Source organism: Arachis stenosperma, chromosome 4 (assembly GCF_014773155.1).
Source record: "Arachis stenosperma cultivar V10309 chromosome 4, arast.V10309.gnm1.PFL2, whole genome shotgun sequence".
Lineage (NCBI taxonomy): Eukaryota > Viridiplantae > Streptophyta > Magnoliopsida > Fabales > Fabaceae > Arachis > Arachis stenosperma.
Window position 1 is genome coordinate 73,237,028 of NC_080380.1, and position 9,155 is coordinate 73,246,182.

Sequence of the window (9,155 nt, forward strand, 5' to 3'; positions counted from 1 at the left end):
GAAGTCGGACGCTACCTAATACAGCACGGAGGAGGGAGGAATCTCCTAGAAACTTCTTTGTATCCATATAAGGAGGCTCCCCCAATGTTCCTTTAAAATGCCCACAAAAGCTTGTTCTACCACACTCAGACTCTCCCAAGGATATTTGACCACTACCACGTCTTTTTTCCACCATAAGGGAAAGGTGGGATCATTATTCTCATCCAAGAAAAAAGGACGAGCATCTTCAACAGCTCGTACTTTGAAGTAGTAATTCTTAAAGTTCTGAAAGGACTCATCAAACATAGAAAATACCTTCTTCCCCTAGGTAACTCGGAAGGAAATCCAAGAGGCTTTCTTTTTGGACACCCCGGGTTTTGTCAACACAAAAAGGTAAAGAAAAAGGGATACGGTAGGTCGGACACCCAGTTCTTGACACAACAGCTGAAAAATCTTTATAAAACCCCAAGAATTTGGATTAAGTTGAGAGGGAGCTATATTACATGACCACAAGAGGTCGGTCTCAAAAGCAATAAAGGGGAGTTAAGGGATGCTCAGCCCTAGTTAAGGGAGGGAAACTAACCCTCTCCCCAGGGTCGGGTGACACCAGCTCATAATTTTTGTCATCCTCCCTATTACTACATATCCTATGAAACCTTCTAAGCCTCTCACAGTACTTGGGATCAGCCACAGTCACACACATAAGAACTATTGAATCTAACCAATCGGCCATACCAACAGGAACTTTGGAGGACATCTCGAAAATGTTTTTACACAAAGACATATACAAACTATCCCTACAAGTAAAGAAAATAAAAATTCACTAACAAATAACTCAGACAGAAACAGCAAGCAAGAAACAACCAAACAAGCAAACAGACTTTAGCCAGCAAAAGGATACCCCAGGATTCACGCAAAAGAGATCAAATACAGAAATCCAGGGGAATCATTTCGAGGCAACATTGTAGAGTAACAAAATTACAGAGCACAGGAAAATGAGTAAAACCTAACTCTCTCAAAATAGAAGAAAAGTACAAATCCAAGTATCAACAATGGAGAAGTAAAAAGATTGTGACTTTCAAACACATACAATGATCACCAAAAAAAGCTTCGTCCTTTTTATCTTTTGAGGAACTTAACAAAAATCAAAACCTTAGTACAGAGAAAAACAACACATGCAATAATCATCATCGGAAGTAAAACAAAATTGGAAAGTAATGTAAATAAGTTCAGAATGAAAGAACGAACCTAGAAAAGAAGAAGGCAGAAAGACGAAATGCACGACGCTGCAAGACATAGCTGCTACAAAAAGGAAAAACTCCAAAAGAGGCAATCTTGGGTCAGGGGGCAAGGAGAAAAGAAGCTTTCTTCCATTGAGCAAGCGAAATACATGACCGGACCAAGAGGAAAAACTCCAGAGAAAGAAGAAAAAGCTTGGGGTAAAAGTGAGGTCTTTTTCAGAAATGAAGTAAGCAAAGGAAGAAGAAAGGGTTAAAATTCAAAATTCTTTCGATCTCAAAGAAAAGAGGGAAAAATGGCAAAGTAAAAGCACCATCAAGTAGCATTAAAAGCGCGTGCATGTTTTCAAGGAAGTAACCCCCCCTCGAGGAACGAACGCGGCGATAAATGAGCTGAAAAACAAAACGCTTCGCATTTAAAAAACTCGCAAATGGAAGAACGGATTGAACCAAGATGCTTGAGCACGACTTCCCCAAAGGGATCGAAGCTCTGAAAAGCACGATCTCATTGAAAGATCCAAACTCAAGTAGGGGCACTGTTCATACCCTTGACTGAGCTGTATCACCTTGGTTAGACGACGTCAGAGCAACCGACCTCTCATAAAGGTTGGCTCGCAACCGACCTCTTCTTAAAGAGGTCAGCCAAATCACCATAAAGGCCTATGTAGGCCCAAACAAAAGGATGTAGCCCACTCTAAAGCCGGTTGGCCTGAAAGATAACGTGACTTCGCTAAAAAATATGATAAGATAACTAGCTTATCTCAAGAATGGTCACTCTACACTACTATAAATACACTAGAGCACTCAGGTATAACTCACTTTCTGATTTTACACAAAAAAAACCTGCCAAAAGCACGTGCTAACTTAAGCATCAAAGTCTCTTGCAGGTACCACCACCCTCTGATAACGAAGGATCAGTAGCATCTCCAACTCTACCAGGTCGGACACAGCAGCACCGATCAGCACAAATGATCTCGTCCGAGATCAACCTTCAGTTTTAGGTAACCCTTGGAACAGGTATAAAGCTCTAGGATTGTCTCTAATGTCCAGGAGTCTTATATCTTACATGGCTGGACACTGTTACCATACTGAGAACCTCCGGTTCTCATTCCATACTTTGTTATTCTTTAGATGCAGGTCGCAACCCACCTCGGTGAGTTGTTTTGATGGTGATAGAGTAGAGGATAATTGCTATGTTTGAAGTCTTTTGGTTTATTTTTGTGTAGATCTCTCACTTTGGTATTTATCTCTACCTTAGAGGCTTATTTTGAGAGAAATACCGTATAAGCTATTTTACTTTCAAAATCTGTATGTCGATATATAACTAGCTGGCTTAAACTCCGGAGGTGGCGGCTAGATCCTTATGACTATTATACTTTGATATATTTATATATATGTCTTGATATCTGTATGTATATCTTGTGTCTCGTTTAGTATAGCTTCGTGTGAACGCTTTGCCTTTTTCAAATTCTGTTTTTGAGCTTAATCCTTTATCTGCTTCTAGAATTATTATTTATTTCTATATATAAATATGTATAAGCTTTAGATTTTTCATAACCTTTGATTAACCTCTCTTTACGACATGAGGTAAGGCTTATGGTTATTAGGGTGTTACATTCTCCATCTTGTTTCTTCTAAAGGTTTGTCTTGTGGCATCTAGAGAGGAACGTTCGTGCTTCTATTGATTGACGTGCCCATCCTTGTTTCGAGTCTTCACCAAGGTTGGTTCTTTCTCTGTTTTTAGATTGGATGCTTCTGCATTTCTGAGTGTGTAAAAAATTGTGCAAAAAGTATTTCTTAGGAAGATTCATTCCTCTCTATATTGATTGGTTTCTTTACCTTTTCCATGAAACATTGAACGTTACTTCTTGAAAATGCTGAGGCCAGAACTGTTTGCTTTAAGATTTTGTTAAAAAATGTTGCTTGACTTGAACTGTAGAATTCGTAACTGTCTTTATTTTTGTTGCTGCTATGTGCGTGTTGCCCCCGAATAGTATCGTTTTGCTTAGTTTAAGAAGGGGGCGTCATTTCTAGATCGTTTAGTGTTTTAGAAAAAAGAAAATGTTCTTGATTTTTATAATAGCTCGGGTTGATCCCGATTTCTATTGTTGGTGATCCAAGTTGTTTGTAGTGACATTTGTTGTTATTTTTGTTTGTAGGTATAGCTTTTATGTCGGACTCTGTTGTTATAAGTATGTCGACTAAAGTTCCTCTTAGTCTTCTAACTTGGGTAGACACCACTGTCCTTTCTTGTGTTCTCGTAGTTGATAAAGATTATTGTGAGAAATTTTGTAGGTACCATAGCATATGTGAAAATAGGGAAAATTAGAGGAACTATGAGCTTGTAGCACCCGATCCAGAAGAGCGAGTTTGTTTTCCCCCTCTGGAAGAGTCTGAGCGACTTTTCTTTTATTCCTATGATTGTTTCTTTAAGAGCCTAGGTGTGAGGTTTCCTTTTACCGATTTTGAAATTAATGTGCTTTGGTCTTGTAACCTTGCCCTTACACAATTGCACTTTAACTCTTGGACTTTTTTGAGAATATACCAGCTCCTATGTTGGGAACTGTATGTCTGACCTTCCCTAAATGTATTTTTCTATCTCTTTATTTTGACAAAACCCTATAGCTCTCAAAAGAAGTCGGGTTGGATATCCTTCCAAGCTATCTAAGGTCAGAAGGCTTTTGTCATTTTTTATGACTCTTTTCATGACTTTAAAAATCACTTTGTTAAGGTTCGGGGTATTAAGGGAATCCGACCTTTCTTTTTGGATGAAAACCAGGAGCCTTATTTCCTTTTATATATATAAACGCTGGTTTATCAAGAATACGCAAGAAAAGCATTTCGAATTGTTGATTCATCACCAGAGATGGCTTAGAACCAATAGTTCATTATCTAATGGATTTTTCCGTTCTAATACTCTATCCGAGAGTTATCAATATTTATCAAATATGTTCCTATCTAACGGAACGCTATTGGATCAAATGACAAAGACATTGTTGAGAAAAAGATGGCTTTTCCCGGATGAAATGGTTGTTGCTATCTGCTCCAATAACGAATCATTGGTTTAACTGAATATATTAGCAAGATAGGCTTGTTACCCTTAGGCATGATGTAGACAACTTAGATACCTTGAGAGGAATATGGTAGAGTAATTTATGGATGCTTGGGGCCAATCTCCTTATTTGGACACAAAAAGATTTTAGGGGACCCTAGCCTTCTTCAATTCGAGCTGGGTAGCCCTCTTTCTCTTTACTTTTTTGAACTCGAATATTATTATTGTTGTTTCTATCTTAACTTTATCTTCTTTTTTGTAGAGAGTATGACTCCAAAATCTGCTGCTATCAGAATACTCAGGAATACAAAAAAGAATGTTGTAGCTTGGAACATCTAGCAAAAAAAAACTCGGATCATCCTCTACCCGATCTTCTCCAAAGAAGTCAGACTTGGCCCCTCCTCCTTGAAGAACATTATTTCTACCCCTTCCTCTAGGTTTATAGCCTCTGACTCTCCTCCTCTTTCTCCCTCCTCTGCTGAACCTCCTCCTAAGAAACAGAACGTAGCTGAGGGGAATAGCATCTACACTCAAAATTTTGATGCTTTAGCTTAGGGTGAAAGAAAAATAGAAATTTTATTGATAAATGAGAAATTTCTTTACATTTTTGTTTATTTTCCATTTCTATAGTAGTAAATTTGGACCGCGGTAAGTAGTGCTAAGCATATCTCTCTATAACCAAGTATTCAAAATTACATTCTTCGCGTTATTTACTAGAATGATGATTTTATTATTTTTTGGCCCACTAGTCATATTGTTAACTGTGGGTCATTAAAAGATCAGGTAAATACATACATAAAGTACTGAATAACACATATTAAAAAAAAACTAAAAAAACATGTATTATATGTTTATAAAAGAGTGAACCTTTGAAATTTGCTCGTGAAAGACATTCATATATGAAAGGAAGCAGAAACTAAAACCTTACCATTATAATAAGTGTAGCATTTTACCAAACACTTGGAAGATATGTGAAAAATAATAAGATGTATAGACATAACAAGGGAAGGAGAGAATAAAACAAACCATAGTGTAATCGGCAAAGGACCAAAAATCCTAAGGCTCCACCAACACTGTATATCCCAACAGTGTGTCTCATTAACCTAGAGTAAAGTTTTGCATCAGACCTCATCAGCTCGCCTTAAAAAAATCTCAAGAAATGCCGTAGTGATATATTGTTACTTTAGATAACACAATTTATTAGCACCATATTAGAGGAATGAATGATTATTCAATCTAGCTACTAGTTCATTGGATCAAATGTTCAACTGTAGTTCAATCAGAATAACCAAATTATAATAAAATAATATATAAAATATAAATAAACACACAAAACATAGTTATATTCTAATATAAACCTTAAAATTTCATCCAAATTAAAAATTCCACATCAACCAAAGTATTATGTAATCTCATCCACGTTCGCACAAGTCAAATAACAAAAGAAATATCCAAACAAGATTAATAAGTAGGCAGCTGGAGCACGAAAATGTGATCATCAACAATGGCGCTAAAAACTTGGTAGCGCTCTCAAACGTGAATCACACTTTGTCACAACTCTGCACAACTAACCAGCAAGTGCACTGGGTCGTCCGAGTAATACCTTACGTGAGTAAGGGTTGATCCCACGGAGATTGTTGGTATGAAGCAAGCTATGGTCATCTTGTAGATCTCAGTTAGGCGGATTCAAATGGTTATAATGGTTTTTGAAAATAATAATAAATAAAGCATAAAATAGAGATAGAGATACTTATGTAATTCATTAGTGGGAGTTTCAGATAAGTGCATGAAGATACTGTGTTCCTTCTGAATCTCTACTTTCCTACTGCTTTCATCCAATCCTTCTTACTCCTTTCCATGGCAAGCTGTATGTAGGGCATCACCATTGTCAATGGCTATATCCTATCCTCTCAGTAAAAATGGTCCAAATGCTCTGTCACAGCACGGCTAATCATTTGTCGGTTCTCGATCTTGTCGGAATAGAATCCATTGATTATTTTGCGTCTGCCACCATGCCCAACAATCGCGAGTTTGAAGCTCGTCACAGTCATTCAATCCCTGAATCCTACTCGAAATACCACAGACAAGGTTTAGACTTTCTGGATTCTCAAGAATGGCTGCCAATAATTCTAGCTTATACCACGAAGATTCTGATTAAGGAATCCAAGAGATATTCGTTCGTTCTGAGGTAGAACAGAAGTGGTTGTCAGTCACGCGTTCATAGGTGAGAATGATGATGAGTGTCACAGATCATCACATTCATCAGGTTGAAGTGCAATGAATATCTTAGAATAAGAATAAGCCGAATTGAATAAAAGATAGTAGTAATTGCATTAAAACTCGAGGAACAGCAGAGTTCCACACCCTAATCTATGGTGTGTAGAAACTCCACCGTTGAAAATCCATAAGTGATGGTATAGGCATGGCCGAATGGCCAGCCCCCCTGGTCTAAGAACTAAACGTCCAAAGATTGATACCAAGTTGTCTAATACAATAGTAAAATATCCTATTTATACTAGACTAGTTACTAGGGTTTACAGAAATAAGTCTAAATGCAGAAATCCACTTCCGGGGAGCACTTTGGTGTGTGCTTGGGCTGAGCTTGAGCTTTGTACATGCAGAGGCTTCTCTTGGGGTTAAACGTCAAGTTGTAACGTATTTTTGGCGTTTAACTCTGGTTTGTGACGTGTTTCTGGCGTTTTACTCTAGAATGCAGCATGGAACTGGCGTTGAACGCCAGTTTCCGTTGTCTAAGCTCGAACAAAGTGTGGACTATCATATATTGCTGGAAAGCTTTGGATGTCTACTTTCCAACGCTATTGAGATTGCACCATTTGGAGTTCTACAGCTCCAGAAAATCCATTTCGAGTGCAGAGAGGTCAGAATCCAACAGCATCAGCAGTCCTTTATCAGCCTCGTATCAGATTTTTGCTCAGGTCCCTCAATTTCAGCCAGAAAATACCTGAAATCACAGAAAAATACACAAACTCATAGTAAAGTCCAGAAATGTGAATTTTGCATAAAAACTAATGAAAACATCCCTAAAAGTAGCTAGATCCTACTAAAAACTACCTAAAATTAATGCCAAAAAGCGTATAAATTATCCGCTCATCAGCAACAATTAGTACGCAAATAAAGAAAAGATAGAACAATAAGTAAGCAGCAAGAACAATAACACCTAGGAAAATTAATTCAATAACTACATAGCAAAAAATTTAATAACACCTAACAAAAAATTAGCAAAAGAATTATTAGTGAAAATTTAACAAATCAACAAGAACAATGACAATAATAACAACAATCACTAACAAATCAACAAGAACCACAACTGCAATAACTACGAGAACTGAAAAATTGTTAGCAAAAAATTTAAGTAATCAAGATCAATAACAGTAAATAAATGCAATAACTACAACAACTGAATATCTATGCAACAACAATATAACAATTCACAAGAAAAATCGGCAATAAGAAGAACAACTAATAGAAGTTGAAGAAAAATAATGAGCGACAAGATGCTGAGTAACAGAGTCATGCACTATACCTGAACGTCGGAAGAAAGAGAGCTGGAGGCGAGTAGGTCTGAAAGCAATAGTAACCAGAGACAAAAGACGACGACAAGGCGACGGCAGAGCTCACAAAATGGTAGATAGAGGAACTCACGGCTTCAAGCTCTGAGAGAGGAAGGCTACGCACTGTCAAAAAGGGCAAAAAGGTGTTAAGGTTTTTTATTAAAAAAATGAAAACAAGATGGATAGAGCAACCTACCTAGACGATGGAAGAAAGACACAACTCCGATAATAGAGGGAGCAGCTGTAGTAGCTCTTCTAATGGTGGTGGAGACAGAGGAAGCAACTCCGTTTGAGGCAATGAAACATGATACAAGCAACTTGATGTAGCCTTTGGAGGAGAACAGACGTGGGCAACACTGGCAGAGGGTGGCTGGAGGGGCTGTCGAAGGTAGTTGCGCGGGAAAAAGAAGAGAGAGGATGGGGGAGAGAGAAGAGTGTTCTCGAAAATAGAGGAGAAAGTCGCGCATTTTGAGTTTAGATCAGGTTTACTAGCGGATAAATCCGACGGTAATGCATTGCGTATGACTAAAATATAGTGTTCCATCAATTGAGATTTACTGGCGGATAAATCCGCAATAATTCCGACGGTAATGCTGGCATCAATTTTTCTTTTTTCTTCCAAATATTACCGGAAGAGTTATTGTCAGAAAATATGATCCAATGGTAACTTTTTTATCCGACAAATTTATTGCCACAATTCACCGGTAAATTTGTTGGTAAACTTGCCACTAACGTCCGACACTAATTTTAACAGTAAATTTAACAGTATTTAATATATTTTTTGTAATATTATCTCTTACTATTGCGTTGATGAAGTTTGTGAATGATCAGAATAATATTTAATTTTATAAAATAGAATATTTGAAATTTAATTTAATATAATAATAAATATTAAACTAAAGTTAACTTTTTTATTGAAAGTTAAATTTAATTTAAAATTCAATTGGTGTATCAAGCATTCGTTTAAGCTGATGTGACAATATTTAAATGTAACAAAGTAAAAGTTATATTTTTCTCTAAAAATATTTAAAGAATAATTTCTCTGATAAGTAATCTTAATAAATTTCTCAAGACACCTTTTATTTTATTTATATAATTAATATCTTTGTGATAAGAATTAATTTTTTTTATGGTATTTGTCAATTTGATGGGTCAATAACTAATTTGTTATAGATATACACTCTATTTAAAAATTTATCATTGGCTAATAAATAATTTTATGTATACTATAAGATTCAAACTTTTGACACTTATTTAAATATACGAATGACACTACTAGAAAACTAGTTATTACAGACGGATATTTTCGACGAA